The sequence below is a fragment of the Oryzias latipes genome, chromosome 16, assembly GCF_053564925.1.
Source record: "Oryzias latipes strain Hd-rR chromosome 16, Olatipes_Hd-rR_3.1".
Taxonomy (NCBI): Eukaryota; Metazoa; Chordata; class Actinopteri; order Beloniformes; family Adrianichthyidae; genus Oryzias; species Oryzias latipes.
The window spans coordinates 17,577,397-17,595,485 of record NC_136252.1 but is presented as its reverse complement, the minus strand read 5'-3'; positions in this window follow the sequence as shown (position 1 = coordinate 17,595,485).

The window sequence follows — 18,089 nt, the reverse complement described above, 5'->3', positions numbered from 1 at the left end:
GATACTTAGTGGAAACACTCGGCTTAAAGAGAAACCATAATGGAAAACAGAACCTACCTTTACACTACAATGAAAATCCTCAGGATGTGAACTTAAATTTAAAATATATTCCAGTTCACAGCTTGCTAGGTTGGATTATGAGTTGGGAACCCAAATGGGTAACAGGCCTTCTTTGAGTGTGTGTCCTCATTTGTAGAACTCCTACATGATTTAATGATCAAAACTCGCACAGAAAAAAAAGCAACAGACTTTGGTTCCTGGCTAAAGAAAAAATAAAAAAGAGTTTCAGAACCCATTATTGCCATTTTTTTTCTCTTTCCACCAAATCTGTATTTGGTTGAGTATAAAGATTGGTGGGCTTTGAGTTTAACCTGCAACCACAGCATGACTTCAAAAGGATCGTGGCACACTAACAGGTCAAAGCCTGGTGTAATCTTAATCGAAAACAGACGGGCCTAAATGAATGAAGAGAAACAGATGGATGAAGCTAGATTAAGTGTGACTGACCACAAACAGAGAGAGAGAGAGGGAGGGTGAGGGAGAGCAATGAGAAAGTTTGACGAGAAATGGTAAGAAGGGTGATTTGGAGGGGGCAAAAAAAAACAAACATAATGTGTCAAAGTTGCTGAGGAGGACAGAATGGAGAGTAAGGGTAGGAAGCCTGAGGGTTGGGACTGAGAGGTGGCTGAAAAGGGGGGATGAGTAGATAAGAGGTAATTGTTAATCAAAGACAAAGACAAATATTTGACAGTCTTTCTGCTCTTATGGTGAGGAAGGTATCCATGCCCTGACCGCAGCCTCCAGGCCCAATGAAGTGTGACCGTCTGGTGGTCAAACTGGACCTGAGGATTTTCCGCTGTTGCAAAACACTTCCTGCCTGCTGTTTTCATGTAATGTGACCACTCAAATTTTTCTCCCCCCTGCCACACTTTTTGAGTTTTACAATATGTCAGTTCTTTGCTATGTCTTATGCCCACGGATTAGAAACTTTAGCTCTCCAGGCTCTCTTGGCTGAAGTCCATGTAAGCAAATAATGATTCGATTGTCCAACATGTGTTAGTCTTCATACTGAGCGGAGCTCCCCGTGGCGGGGAGTCTGGGCAAGGATGACGATGATCAGCACTACAATCATATCTGACAGGGTGATATGTTGTCTGTGTGCTGTCCTAAAGGAGGTCTACTGGAGGGCTTGATGAGTTGATGTTTGCCAAATGGATTCGTTAGGGACTTTAGTAAAAGACACAAACAACTGGAACTGATGGACATAAAAGACATATATTCCATTTTTAAAAATGTTATACCACAAGCTGAAATAGACAGTGTTTAGTCAATTTCACACTCAGTTTTACAAATAAGCCAAACTAAACATTTGGTGATTTCTTAAAGCTCTTAAATCTTCAAAAGTTATTGAAGTTTTATTACATTTAGCCTGGTTTTACTCATTCCTGTCCCATTCACAAACTGGCTGTAGGGTCGGATTTCTGCCCCTCGTCTGCCAGAGACCTGTCTGTGGCTGCTGTGGTATTCCACGCTGAATGCGTCATGTCTGGTGGTTATTATGGGCAGGCGTTTGACCCCCCCCCCCCCCCCCCTCCTCTTAGACTCTCACCCTGTCTAGTGGCAAAATTACATGTTTTTTGTACCTCATCCAGCAAAGATCGGGTCTCGTGTAATCAAGTATAGCGAGTTAATTATCCAAGTTTGCTTAGTGTGGTGTAAGAACACGTTTGAACCAATCCGAACCTGTGAGCCGGACAGGACGGGTTTCCGTGGCTAAAGGGGGGGTTCATGCAGGTTATATGCCTGAACCTGATGAGTGTGTTGATGTATTCATCAACATAGAAAACTTGACATTAAGCTTGGTAGAAACTGTTATTCGAGACCGAACGTGAGTGTTGTAATTTTTGCACAAACCTTAAGTGGCCAATCAACGACTTTGGACTCAAATATCAATTCTAACCAGGTTTTTTTTAAGCACACGTTCAAGAAATTTACCACCGGCGCACTGATCATGTTGATGTGCAACTGTTTGGCTTTGTTGTACCAGCAAACAACTGGTAAATGTAGAATACCTTGGTCATTTGTTCATCTACTTAAAGAAAAATATATGAGGTTCACAGTGTTTCTGTGGGTGTTGGTGTTTTTTTTTTTTTTCCAGAAATGATAACACTTGAAAGACATTTCAAATGTAAAGGTTTGTGTCTAGATTGTGACTCCAATAAAAAAAAAAAAACAGAAACTTTTTGCATGCTGAGAAACAACATGTACATCAATTTTAAAAAGTAACTTTAAAATCAATGACTTTAATCTCGACCTTTGTTTGTTTTGCATTTCTCTTCCAGACAAAAAAAAAAACCTTAGATCTGTAAACCAGATCTAGAGAAAATATATTCAGTCGTAAAGGTATTCAACTGTTTGCCAAAAAATCAAAAGTTCACAGGCAAATGGTTCGGAAGAAGAGACAAGTACATCTTGTTAACATCTCAAGTCCAAAATTCTCCCAGTGGGGAATCCTGATCTGTGTCAGCAGTGGCACAAATTGTCTCCTGACAGCTAAATAGCTTTCTGCCTCTGCGTCTGTCTGTCCTTTTTTTTTCCTGTGTTCAAATGAGAATGAAGCCCATTTCCTGGTTAAGAAGAAAGCAAACATGTGTCCTTTATATGTGAGAGACGTGCGTGTGTGTGTTCTGCCTGTCTGTGATGGTTTTACCATGTGCAGAGTCCCTGTATGGGACTGAATGAAGTTGGAAATGAAGGAACCTGTCAGGTCGGGGCTACTGTCGGAAACCTTCCCTCTACTAACCTATGCCCCCCCCCTTCCTTTTCCTCCCCCATTCAGATGATCAGACCCAAATTCTGTACACACATCAAGCTTCCTGTTTAACATTTATCGCAATGCTTTATAAATCCATTAATATTTATTATTGTTAACCTCTTGAGACCTTGCGTTCACATACGTGGACGTCACATTGAGGCTTTTATTTTTACTGTAGTTAATTCTGATTACCTGGGGCCCTGTGACTATGCAAAAACAGATTAAACTAGATCTCTGGTCTCAAGAGGTTAACATTTAATCTTTAGATTTTGGAAGCAGATTTTAAAAAACTGTTTTACTCTTTGTAAAATAAAGTTAATAGAACTTAAACTTTCTAGGATTTAAAGTTTTCATCTTAACAAATATAAACTGAAAAAAAGCTGTGTGAAGCAAGAAACCATTCAATTGGCACCAATATTGAACAATAAAACTTCCTGCTGCTGTTACAATGAAACAGAATAAAACTTTAAAAAATATCATTTGTTGTAAATTTTTCAAATGTGGAAATATTTAAAAAGGGAAAAATCATGAAAATGTTTAATTTTGAAATTTATCCTAAAAAAATACTTTTAGCAATGGAATACTTCATGAGTACAATAAGGATTACTTTTCAAATTTACACATTTGCCACGTTTCAGGCCCAAATATTTTTACATTGTTTAACCTTTTAAGACCTGAGCTTATAGTTAGCTGACCCTCTGAACATGTAGTATAGGGCTGCAGTTAAAAGCAGAATTAACCACTGTGGTGTTGCAATCCAAAATATGATGTCCACGCCAAGTCCAACAAGGTTATAACTGTTAAATTGTGGTTATCCAGATGTGCTTTAAGTACACTTTCAGAAAAAGCATTATTAAGTAAACTCATTGCTTTTTATGCCCTCTATTTAAAAAGCAAATAGATAATCATTTACTGCAAAAATGGTACACTTATAATAGGGACCAGAGAGAACAATTAAATTTAACCCTGCATAAACTAACAATGAAACTTTAAAAACAAATTAAATGTTGGCATCTCATATATTAGAAAAATGAAGGGTCAATTGCAAAAAAAGAAAAAAAGACGGAGGAGGAAAAAGATTTTATACAAAATAAATGTATAATGTAATTATTTACTGCTATAAGCTGGAGTTTATGACCCAAAAAAATGTCAATGTTTTATCTGAATACTTTCCCATAACTTAAACAGTCAGTTAAGACTCACTGTAAAAAATAAATAATTAAATAAATAAAAAGATTTCTCATAAAATCAAAATAACCACAATTTATGTAACTCATTTATTGTTGTCTTTCGTCATAATTTATTTCAGGTGTTATTCCCGTAATCAGGAAGACTTTCTTTTCTGTAGATTATAGCCATGTTGTTCACCTCCTGCAAATACTTTTAGGGTCACCACAGTAAATCAGCTTTCACTGATTTGAACAGGCAGACATACCCTTCCTGACACAAGTCTGTGTTTAATCCAGGCTGGGGACCTGCACAGGAGGATCCAGACGGGCCCCCCTTTGTGGCAACATAGTTATAAGGGAACTGAATGAACCCTTTCTCTGTTCTACCAAAACTCATAATTATTCAATTATGCAGTAACCTATTTCTTACTGTCAGAAGCATCACATAAAATGTATTTATGGAATATATAAACAATTATTTGCCCAATATTTTTTTTAGCAGAAATATTCATGAGTGACTCATTAGAATGTATTTTTTTAATGTTAGGAAACCCAAAACACCTAAAACTATTCCAAATTGAAATTTGGAGTGCTATTCATAGACGTAGCTTCCTGGCCCAACCCCCTGGTTTCATGTCCTTCACATGAAACAGGCTAAGCCAGGACTTTCCTGCAATTCCAACCCCAATCCCAGCCTAACCTAAACCCTATAATTTGTTTTTCTGGAGAGAAAAACAGTCCACAAGAGTCATTTTCTGGTAATTGACTGCGAGTAGAGCTTAAATGGTCACAGACACACACATGTCTGCACAGTCACAGGCAGCGGCTACATGCCTGCACACATAAACAGAACCGCTCGTGCACACAGTGGTTGGGTGCAGCTGCGGTATGTGTGATAATGAGGCAATCTTTGGAGGGGCTCATCTGGACTATGTTATATCATCTCCCTGGAAACGGTCCACTGCTTTAAAATAGGAGTGTTTGCTCCCAGTCAGCTGCAGTATGATGTCACACGCTGCTACAATCAAGGGAAATAAAAGATATTAGATGACACGCGAGTGAGTGCAGCAAAGTGGTTTCCTATGCTTGGACTGCGTTTGTGTGCACACTGACTGACAGCTCCATTTGTGGTTGTCTGAATGTCGATGTGTCATTGACAAAAACTTGCTTAAATGAAGGTCAGAAAGAACAAAAAAAAAAAAGAAGAATCACAAAAACACAGTAAAACTCTTTGCATGCATTTCACACGGCTCGCTTTTCTAAAGACTCTCACGGACTTTGTAGCACTCGAAAGGTGCTCCCCCCTACTGAGGCCTGTATTACCAACTCTACATCTGGATGGGGGAGTTTTACAGTACAATTATAGTTTTACAGTAGAACCATATGCAGGCAAATACATATAAGAGCACACGTCAGTGAGAAAAATTTCACATTAAACTGTCTTGACTTATGTCTCAATTTTTATCTCAAACTTTTTTTCTCTTTCACGCTCCACAGGTAAAATGTTGGCTCCTGTGTTCATTGAATCTGATTTAAACCAGTTGATTTAAAAAAAAATAAGAAGATCTATATAAATGTGAGGGTGTCAGTCACATCTGACTGGTGGTGTCTGGTTCATTTTCACAGCAATGGCTTTATGAAACAGTGCACGTGTGTGCGTGTGTACGTGTGTGTGTGAGGTTTACTAGCGAGCTGATGTGGTTCTCAGGGGACAGCCCTCTCCAGCTGCTGCTTTACAAGACTATAACATCAAACACACACATACTCACACTTTTAACACAGGTCTTTGACTTCACACGTCTTCCCCCTCAACCCTGTGCCTCCCATAACAAGGTCATCAAACGAACTTTCCTCTTTTCTTCCATTTCTCACTGATCTTTCATCTGTCCCCTCCTGTAAACCAACTTTTATTATAAAGTGTTTTTTGAGCTTATAACAGTTTTTCTGCAGTGGAGTGTGAGATGTAAGAGACTTTTTTGTGTGTAAAAAGGGTGGAGTCAATGTATCAAGAGAGTGCAAAAAGGACTCCTGGGAAAAACGGACAAATTCTCAAGAATGAGCTCAACAGGTGGATCCCTGCAGGTGACCGTAACCTCTGACCTCACCAAGGGAGGAGGAGCAAAAAGCTCCCTCTGCTCTCCTGCGATTTCAGTGACACTTGTAATGAAGGATAGTTTTCACTCTTCAAGGTCGTTCGTGTGAAAGTAGCTTGACTGCTGCGCAGCAGTACAACCATCATAAAATGCTGAGTTAAGTATGAAATGCTTGCACTTGACCTGCCATAAAACTGCTTTTGTGCTTTATGTTTATTTTTAATACAGCTTCCCATCATGTTGTCCTGAGTTGGACCCTTTAAGACAGCTGTGCCCCCCCCCAGCAAAAGTTTTTACAGAGATAATCATAGGAGCTTCATGCTAAGTATTGGAAAAGTGGTATTTCAGCAGAAAATAAAAATAATGCCTGTTTATGTTTATTACATGTTAAGTAATTTGGCTTTATTTTGTGTTTCCATAGGTTTTGCAAACAAATTTGAAAGAAATGTTCCGAGCACACTTATTTGAATAACTTTCTTCACACATTAGTTAGGAGATGCAGTTCCTTGTTAGATTCATTCTCTCTTTTCATATTCAGGGATGATGGTTGGGCTTTTTTGATTCGGAACCTAGAGACTTAGACACACTATTTGCAGATCCACACGTAGCATAAGAAAACAGATTTGCTTTGTTTGCAGCACAGCCTCAAGTGCCAGTGACTTTATTACCATTTTAAAATGAGCCTTTTATTTTTAAAATGTGGTCTTTTTTTTCCTTTTACTTAGATACTTTATGTCTTCAGGGTCTTATGTTCAGCCACAAAAGTAAAAAAGAATGCAAACTCAGATGTTGTGCTGTTTCTCAAAGGTTACAGAAATGTCACCACAGTTGTTAAATGTGACCACCGTCATTGACTTAAGAAAGCTTTATTTATTGGCTGGTACAATCAGGCCTTCGGCCACACTAAGTGTTATTTCAGGGGCGTGTACTTGCATTTGCACAGCCATGTAGTCTCACATTGTCAACATTTTAAACAAACATTGCTTATTTATTATCTCTATTGAGCATAAAAACTATATTCCTATCATTTTCATCTTTAATTTGACTTTTACTTATAATGTAGTGATACTGTTGTGTTTCAGTGACAGCAGTCACAATAATATGGTAAAAAAAAAAAAACATTCTGTGCATTTATCTTTTGTAAAAGCTAATCAGCATCATACATTTCTGCCAGCAGACTCATAACCACTTTAACCATGTCCCTTCATGTTGAATGCTAAATTTCCCCCCTCTTTTTGTTCCTCCTCTGTCTTTCTTTTAGTGATGTGAGCTCCCTGGCATTTGAGGCAGCCAGTCATTACACCATGGAACATACTGGAGCCAACTTGAGCCCAAAGAGTTTGGAAAACCAAAGAGTGTAAAGGTTTTATTTATTGTTGCTTTTTACAGTAGACAGACCCCCACCAGCATAAATCATTGGTCTCTGATTAGAGGTTGGGTCTGATTTTAGTTTATCTCCACAAATTCTAACCTCCCAATGGCTTCATTGGAGGGTAAAAGCTCTGGAAATGATCGGAGTCAGCCACAAGCAGCAGGACAGCTTCTTTCATAGGATCACCGCGGGAGGACCCAGGCAGAGAACAAAAAAAAAAGGGCGGGGGGGCAAAGATGGTCACACCAGGACTGGCAAGACAAAGCAAGGGGGAAGCGATTGAGAGACTTTAAGAGAACGTTAAAAATACAGACAGAGATGAAGTGTTGAGTGAGTCTGCTGCTCACTTTGTTTCCGTCTCCTCATTAGCTAGTAGACATCACAGCCGATTTCCAGCCTCTGGTCACTGAGAGTTTAGACAAACCGAATGAGGAGAGCCGCTGCGCTCATCAATAACTCTGAAAGAAACATAGGTTGTAGCTGCACTGATTAGACAGGCTTTTATTTTGCTAATTAATTACAAAATTGATTTTCACTGTCAGTGGCCGCACCCGTTATTATAGAAGGGCTGCTGTGTTTTATGCTACTGGAAAAAAAAAACAACTATTTAATACTTAATGTCTTTACTGTATGTATTTAATGTATTTACTCCATCATGGAGCTTTAAAATTTTCAATACATGAACAATGAAAAATTCTCATTTGATCATCAAAACTCACTCCCATCAATACTAGTCAGTTATTTTCTCTTTGAAAGGAGACTCAACCTTTTGTGTCCAGCATTCATTTTAGACAAACTAAAGTCTAAATACAAGGAGATTTTTTTTTAATAGGGCTTAGGCTCTGACTGACTGCTGAAAACCAAAACTTTTTATGCTTTGACATGAAGCAGATCTGTCACTTAAGTTAGAAAAAAATGTATCTGAATCATATGGCTGCTATCAAACACGTTTGAACATAATGATAGAGAAAATTATATGTTTTCTACCAGCTACCAAAGCAATGCAATACATCACACAATTGTTTTATATAAAACAAACACCACAGTTATTCATTTAGGAATGACTATTGAGAGAATTGTAAACATGTATTTTGACAGCCTCGGATTTAGGATTCAAATGAGCATTTTAGAATTCCTATTGTGAACAGGAGCGTTCTAATGAAAACTTTGAGATAAAATCTGGTGTTTCAACTACAAAGTCACAAAAAGTTAATTTCTTTTCAAAAGTAAAGCTGTAAGTAAGGTTTGCATCTTCAAACTAAATTTGTGCATCCTTAGAAAAAGTCATTGCAATTCTAAAGCAAAACTTTTTACATTTGCTCAAATATTTTTTGTAGTCATTACTTTGTTTTAACACAAAAACCCTTGAAATAACGCACACATTTATGTCGAAAATGCAAAACTTTTATTACATTTATGGAAATAATTTTACAACGACAACATTTTCTTAAAGGGAATATATCTCCTTGAGTCTCCACCACCCTTTGCTGGCATGGGAACACATGACACCATTAAACGGAATGACAACGTTGACCTTGTAAGCAGGAGTTTTAGCACATTCGCACATGAATGTACAGTCACCTCCTTACTTGAGAAAAAACATAAAACTGGGGAACGGAAGGGGTAGACAGAGTTGCCAACTTCACATACAGTTTCCTACAGCCAAGTTGGAGAGGAGGAACAAATGATTGACAGAAACCTTCTGAACCCACAGGTTTTTGTTTTTTACATTTGGGAACGTCACCCAATCTCTTGATAAATAGAGAAACAGAGTAAACTTGACTTGGTCGTTTTTGACTAACTTTTGTGTGTTGCTTGCATGTCTGAAGATTTACACAAAATATTATGTGAAAACAAAAACTTGCATTTATGGGTTGGCAATACTTGCATTTTTTTAAATGATCAATAAAAGAAAAAAAAAACAGCTCAGAAAGGGTAATGTTGGATCATTGTGATTAAAAACATCTTTTAACCCGAGGAATTTTAGGCACTTTTCAAACTTTTCATAAATGATGAGTTTACACAGACTTACAGAATAAATATTTGCAATTTCCATTGAAAAACGAATGGCTATAGCTACACTATCAAACCCAATAACAGATTAGCATGAGGTTCAGGTATGCAATCCTGAAACATTTAGTTAAATTATATTTTGATTTCTTTTAGTGATGTGTGAAATCATTGAATTCCCGATCAGGCAGTTGGAGTCAAAAAGGCATATTTGTTGCAAGAAAAAATATTACCTTTAGATGTGATCCATTTTGCCCACTTGTGTCAATCTGATTTTTAGAACCTTATGCCTTAGTAAGAACTGCCCATAAGCACTGTCTGCGGGTGAAAAATGGGCAAAACTTTACGAGGTATGCAGGTGGCGGGCGTGCAGGAAATATCAAAGTTGTGAGCCATAGGGTGTAAAGGTTCATGCACATTTTTTCTATGGGCATGCTGAATGTCCTAGTGAACACTTAAAGGGCCTGCATCATGCAAAATTGACTTTTTGATCTTTTAAGTGTATTATAACGTTAATTCCTCTCTATAAACAACCTCAAAGCGGTGTATTAGTTCATCCACACATTTCTGAGTATTCCTTTAAAAACTCGGTCTCTGTGCGCCCGCCCCTTACAATCCATTAAAAACAAGTGGGTTCTCACATTGTGACATAGATGAGTGCGGAATGGTCGAGTGGAGAGGGCGAACCAGGAGCCGGAAGCGGCACTCCGTTGCCTGGCAGCTCAGAACACTTCTGACTGGTACAATCACCTGGTGTGGATTGAGTATGCCCACAACATTCACCCATCTTCGGCCTCAGGGGTGTCTCCGTTTGAGGCCTCCCTTGGGTACTCACCACCTCTGTTTCCGTCACAGGAACTCGATTTGGCAGTGCCCCGGTCCAACACCATCTGCAAAGATGCCAGCGCATCTGGCGTCAAACCAGGGCTGCTCTCCTGTGCACCAAGGAGAGCAACTGCCGTATCGCCAATCGCCACCGGGTGGTGGGACCTACTTACCAGCCTGATCAAAGGGTTTGGGTCATCACGGAACATCCCCATTAAGTCCACTTCCCGCAAACTGGCTCCCCGTTTCATCGGTCCATACGTCATTGAGAGGATCATCAACCCCTCCTGTGTCTACCTTCGGTTACCTGCGGCCCTCAAGGTACACTCGTCTTTCCATTTTTCCCAGATTAAGCCCATCCAAGAAAGTCCTCTGTGCCCACCGTCCGCTTTCCCCCCGCCTGCCCGTATCATTAATGGCGCCCTGGCTTTCACTGTTAGCTGGGTGTTGGTTGTTCGGTGCCAGGGTCGAGATCTCCAGTTCCTGGTGGACTGGGAGGGTTACGGTCCTGAGGAATAGTCCTGGATCTCCCATTCTCTCATCTTGGATCCGTCCATCATCGAGGACTTTTACAGGGCTCACCCTGGACCGCCCGGCGGCGGTCGTTGAGGGGGGGTACTGTCGTGGTGCCTCTGGCAGTCTCTCCTCTTCCTCCCCTCTCTGCTCTGCCTTCTGATTGAGACCAGCTGTGGACGCTCACCTCATCTAATACCAGCCTTCTTAAGGAGATCCAGCTCCAGCTTTCATCGCCAGTTCGTTGCCCCTAATGGTGCTTAGCCTGGTCTACTAGTGAGTCCTCTATGCTCATGTGCTCTTGCTCCTCACTAATCTTGTTTTCTACCTCGCCTACAGGATCAAAGACCACGAGTGTTCACCTGAGTCTCAGTTTCCCAAGAGCAGCCTGATCCACGCTACACTCCAGCCAAGCCATGATTCACAGCCACGCCAAGACCTCCAACCACGCCACGCCTTCAAGCCATAGCTCTCACTCACCAAACCAATATCGGCGCATCGCCAGCGCTTCTTCAACAAACTTACCTTTGGATCCTCGTCCAGGAAAATAAACTCATTACTCACCATCTCAATCTCCTGTGTTTCCTTCCGGGTTTCAGCGTCTGGGTCTGTCTCGCATAGCAAGTCATGACAGATATAGGCCTTTGAAACAACAGGTGAGACACGGGCGTGATGTACGGATTTTCTGCATACTGCACAAGGAGCATGTTAGTGCTGTTCATATGATTACTCCTAACTCCTTGCGTGCCAATTGGGCATCCCTTGTGCGTAACCTGCTAGAAATGAAGAAATTAGACAGAGTGTGGTTTGTGTCGGCATCCTATGAGTGTCTTAAGGACACTTATATATCACGTGGACACCCCGTGCGTGCAGCATTTTCATAAATGTAAGGAGCCAATTTGTGTACCTTACTAACAGAGTTAAAGAGCACCGTACGACAGGATTACCCATAAGCCATAACTGCGTTTGACTTACAATATCCTTACAAATACTTCACGATGAACTCAGCACATGCACGCCATTGGTATGTTCCATTTTCATGACCTCCCTTAAGGTGGCCGCATGAGCCTCAAGGGAACTGCAAGACACACCTGTGCTCCCTTTATGATGCGACGGCACCTCTCTATGACCCTTCACAGGCCCGGACAACCCAAAAACCTGCAGCACCAGTACAAGTAAACCCCCGTAAGGGTGCATGTGACAAAGGCATTTCTTACTGTCAACAACAAATACACTTTTTTTTACATGTTTTTTAAACAGACGTTGTTGCCGAATCTTATTAAGATCTGAATTAAAATCAGACTGACTCAGCATCAAATTTCAACATGGGCAACATTCAACTATTTCCAAAGCGTGGTTAAAACTTTTTGTCTGGTAAATGAGGCCTACAGAAAGCCTCATGGATGATTAAAGAGCTGTGATTGATAAAAAAAAAAGGGGGAAAAAAAACTTTCCAACAAATCTCATAGTAGAGAGCCAAAACACGTGATTTAAAAGATGTATTAATCTGCTATGGTCAGTTTTCATCGCTGAAAATAAAAGCACACCTTCAGAATTGTGGTGGTTCGACAAAAACAGTTCAATGACCAGAAGGAGCTTGTGGTCAAACTTGGTGCAGGTGTAAATTTGTGCAACTGACTGACTAAACAGAAATGAGTTTGTGTGAAAAAAATGTAGAGGCTAAATTTTAGCCCATAAAAATTAGGCAAATTCCAAGTTTATCCCAGATTACAGACTGGAAAAATATTTCCAGCCTGCCACTTTTCTTTCATCCACCGCCGTTTTCAGAAATGCAGCAAGCTCCACGAGAACTGGAAGAGTTGCCCTCATGCCACGAATGTGTGTCAGCCTTCAGGACGTTCTCAGACGAATGAGATAAAAGTCACAAAGACTTCAATTTCCCAGCATTTTTGTCGTTGTTTTACAGCATTCTGAAGGACGTCAAATTAAACAATAACTTTTTACTGTGTGCCTGAACCCAGTGCACCGCAAGCATGTTTGTGAGAAACTCTATCATAAAATGGGATATGAATGGAAAAAACGAAGTGAGCAAGCACGGTTTCAACTGATGTCTTCCAGTTGTGTGACCTCTCTTTCCTTCTGCTTCTTTTTTCTGTCTCTCTGCCTCTCTCTGTTTAATAAGGCCAGCTGTAGGGTCTGGCCCTCTTGGGAAACGCAGTAGAGTGTGGCTGGCGCTAAGGCTGACTGAGGCTGAAATTGGGGCTAGCAGTGCTGGTGGGGGGATGCTAGTTGGGGGGGAGCATGCACTTCCGATCATTTTCCCCATATAATACAGCGTGCAGTCTGGAGAGCTGGCAGGACGCCACCGCCTCTCCCCGTCGCCTTCTTGGCAGTCTTCTTTCTTTCCCTCTTTTCTTTTCTGTCTTGCTCTCCCGCTTCGCTTTCTCTGTCTTCTTCCCCCTGTCTTTTTCCTGTTGCCATACTTTCTGTGAGCCAGCTGTGGAAAGCAGACAGTCCCTTTTGACTCCCCAGACGTCTGCTTAATGGCACTGTGTGAGCCCCCCCCCCAAAAAAATTGCTTTCTCAGTCCCTCTAGGTCAGAACTAAAAAAGACCAATTCAAGGACCTGAAGGAATGAAGTGCTTGTCCCCCACTGCCTGAGCGCTAGTACCATATTAGGTCCAGACTCGCTTCCGTATTTTGACGCGTCCCTGACCCATACCAGAGCGGTTCAGCTGAGTTGGGACTGTGTGTGTGCTGTGTATCTGTCTTTTTGTTATTTTGCCTGCATATGTCTGTGCCAGTGAGACTGGGCCCAGATTAGCTGGTGGGTGTTTTTCATCAGACTAATGAATAATACGTCTGAGCTGAGAAAACACTATTGAGCAGGAGGAGGAGAAGGAAAAGGGAAAAGATGGGGGAGGAGACGGGAGGAGTAATGACTATCAGATGCCGTTCTACTACTGTTGCTGCCACCACTGCTGCATCTGTACGGGAGAACCCCTTTGAAATGTAAATTATCAGAGCTATTTTTTTCCATAATTTTGACAAAAAGTGACAAAGTAAGTAAAAAGAAAGTTGGAAGTCTGAAAACTGTCAAATAGGGGATCCTTACTCAACACACTTTTCACTTTCACTTGCTTGGTTCAAACCCGCAGACTGTTTATAGAATTGATGGTCAGATGATGTCACCTCTACCATTTATGAACCCCGTTGGAAGCCTTTAGTTCAGCGTTTTACTGAGTCTGAATATTTTTCTTAAGTAGGAAGCTACATGGTTTTTTTGTTGTTGTTTTCTTTGCAAATCAACTCCTTAAAACTGCAATTTACCACTTCTGTTGAAAAAGTATTTTATGGCAACACATATAATAAGAAAATAAATAAATTGAAAAAAAGAAAACAGAGAAAAATACAAAACAAATTTTTAGACGTTAAGCATTGTATAATTCCCTCCAATTTGCAACAATTTTATTTAAATATTTCCTTTTTTTAAGCACAGTTTAAAGTTTTTTTTGTTTTACAAAGTCCATAAGAAATGCACATATTTGACATACTGTCTGAATGCATATCCTAAGTCATTAGGAATAAAGACACATTTCTCCCAAAATTGCACAGTGTGTCAAAATCAGGTCAAATGTCCTGCCCTTACTGTCAGTTAAATTTTTATCTTTTTCCACTTCTGTTTTGTTTTTTATTCTGAATTTAGTCAAAACCAATTGTTGTTTGCTCCAATATGTTAAGTTCTTTCTGCCACATCTGGTTTTATTTTTACCACAGCTGCTGCTTGTGTTTATAATTGTATTGTAATTTGTAATATACATAAAGGGTGTGAGTGTTTTCTGACCACATTTTTGGAAGGACCTAGATTTTACTTATTTATATATGGTCTTGAAAGAGTTGTGGACAAGAATTCTTGTTTCCTATCATTTTAAAGTAATGCAGTATATATTGTGCTACAGTGCAGCTTTTCCCCTTTTGCACACATTCAGACACATGACTCTACAACCAGCCACAGATAACCTTGTCTCCTCTCCAACATGTTCCGGCCTGCGGGCTGCGATTTAGAATGAAACTGATGAGGTGCCCCCTGAGGGAGATGCAAATGAGAGGAAGATCATGTTAATGCATTTGATGCTGGACCACAGCGGGTGTGACTGGTTTGGAAAAAATCCTATTCAATAAAAGTTTAAAATGCAAAGAAATACAGTGTAGAATTTGTGAAACGGAAAATTTTATTACGCCAATATTTTTGGTCAAGTAGAATGATTTTGCCAATGCAAATAAAACAATCAGCACAACTATAATCCAATGACTAAAGTTAGTTACCGGTACATCTAAAAGAAAAAATAAGAATAATCATGTAATCATGTAAAAATGGTACAGCAGGTGATTTAAACCAACTTTAAACCAACTTTAAGGCATGTTTTATAACTATGAAGTTGTCCGCATAACAGTTACATTTTACATCCTAAACTTTCTCAAAAGATTGGCCGGGACAAACAAGCCTGTTTAAAACAACAACAACACTCTACTTAGCCTTAAGGCTCATGATACCTAAACTTCCAAATATCACTTGTTAGTCTGTTTGTGTGCATTGTCAAATTTGATCACCAAGGTTCTAAAAGATGCATCCTTAGTACAGTTATCAGCCATTCATTCATTTTCTATACCGTTTTTCCCTTTCAGGGTCACGGGGCTGCCGGAACTGATCCCGGCCTATGGGCAAAGGCAGGGGACACCCTGGACAGGTCGCCAGTCTGTCGCAGGGTAGAATATTCACAATCACACATCCGTTCACTCTCACAGTCATACCTATGGTCAATTTAGAGTTGCCAATCAACCTATGAAGCATGTTTTTGGATGGTGGGAGGAAGCCGGAGACCCCGGAGAGAACCCACACATGCACGGGGAGAACATGCAGACTCCACACAGAAAGGTCCCCGTCAATGTTGTTTTTCACATCTTCCAGCCGGGACTTGAACCAGGGGACTTCTTGTTGTGAGGCAAGAGCGCTAACCACTGCACCACCGTGGGATTGGGTTATCAGCCATTTAATGCCAGAGGCAAAAAAGTAAAAAACAAAACCTGACAGCAAGTATAATTATTTGTTGTAAATGTTGAATTTTTTTTCATTGGAGTTATTAGGAACTTGCACTGCAACAGACTGGCAACCTGGATGAATGAATGGATGGATGGTTTGGAACTTCCTAGCCCTCTCATGGTTCCTTGGTGACTTGGATCAGATCACTTGCTTTTTAAAGCAGGCTTCCATCTGTAAGTCTAAAGTTTCCTTGATCATGGAAACCTATCTAGCCTTGAAAGTTGCAGATCCTTGAATGCTCACTATGAGCTGGCTGGAGAAAGGAAATCAATTCACATTTTTGTAAATTTTCCGTGTGTACGTTTGAGCAACACTGATCTATTTAAAAATTTAGGTAACTTGACCCCAAACTTTTATTCCTTGGATAAAGACCAACCAGCTAATATTGGTTCTTAGCTCAAAGAAGTACACACCTTGTCACACCTTTATTAGTAGCAACAGATAACTGCTCTGTTTCTGTTCTTGACTTTCTATAAGGAAGTTATAGATCATGTTGCTTTAAATACGTATTTGAACAACCGACCACTGTTAGGAGCTATGGTGTAAGCTTAATGTCATAAAGGTTCCCAAAGAAACACTATTCTTCTTAAATTCTTGTTAAATTCTTGTTAAATTGCTAATTTATTTGACCAACTCTGTGTTAAAGATTAAAAAAGTTACTTGTGAGCAATACAGGTATTTTTAGCTAATAGGCCTACTAATTCACTAATGTTCATTTTGACTATGCAGTATATGAAACACTGTAGCATTAACTGCAAGTAAAAATGATTTATGTAAAATAATGTTTCTGTAGAAATATATTACAATCATTATTAGTGTTTGTAGCTACGACATGTGCTTAATTGGGTTGCTAATGTAGAATTAATCAGGGTATGGTGTTTTTTATTATTTTAATTTCTAAACTATTATTAAAACATTTCGTTTGAGGAAAATGGACCCACATCTTTGCCCCAGTTTTCGTTAATAGACAAATGTTTGAACTCCATCTAAACCTTTTCTCCTTTCCTTTCCTTGCAGTTTCAAGCTCTCTCCTTCTCAAATCAATCACTGAAACCACGGCTGGCCTCTGTTCATTCGCTCACTACCACAGCATAAACAGCGCAGATGATTGCAGAGCAGAGATAGGCAAAGAGGAGGAGGGGGGGATAAGTGGACGCAAAGGGAAAAAAAAGACAGAGAAATTGAGAGTGATGAATGTTGACTATAACATTGTGTAACTGTCGAATTATTCATTGTGCAGTTAGTTTTCAGCAGCAGGTTACTGTTGCCAATCTACACAAAAGAAGCATGCCAACAATGGCAGTGGGGTTTAAAGTTTTCAGTAAGGTACCACTGAGGGTTATGGACTTCTTAGCTGAGTTTTACATCGGTTTGCAACCACCGTGAACTTAGAGTCTGAAGAAAAATGTACAGTGTTCAGTTGCTCGGTCATGGCTAATAAAATCCCAGGAGGTTAGGTGGTAAAAACAATTAAAGTTTATTTCCATTATGTCTTGCTATAAATATAAAGATTAGGATTTTTTTCTGTCTACCTCTGCTGTTTTCTTATGTCTTATCCTCAGCTTTGTGACTCTTGTGTCATTCACTTGTCCTATCTAAAGGTAGACAGATGGTTAGGGAGTGGAAAGCACAGACTGAAAATCTATGAATTTTGCTTCCATTATCCAAATACTCCACCCTAAAACATCTAAATCCCTTGAGGATAAACTACTTTCTGGTGTCAAGGCTTGAGTAGATAAAAAAAAAAAAAAGTTTGGCCATGACTAAATAAATCCTGTTCCAGCTTTCATTCACAAGATCGGCCTGATCCTCCAGCTTCTGGCTCCATGACTGCACCACCCCCTGGGCTGCCGTCCTGCACAAATGCAGAGAGCATTTGTTTGTGAAAACAAACAAAAGAAAGCTACAAGGATACATTTGTTTGTTTATAGTTTAACTGTGTATTAACCCTTTCAGAAGACATATTTTTATCTTTTTTTTTTAACTGTGTTCATGTCGGCTGCATAGTGAGTTGCAGATGGCTCCTGGGTTGATGCAAGAATGATGGATTTCCCTTGGTACGCATCAGCATGAAGCCAAAACAAACTCCAGCCGATGGTTTGCCTCTTGCCTCCGGTCTTTCTGGTCTGCTTTTAGACAGCAGCCGAGGGACTCGCAGCTCAAAGGGAGGAGCCAAGCAGTCCCCTGGACCTCCCACTGGCTATAAGATCAGAGACAGACTGAAACACTC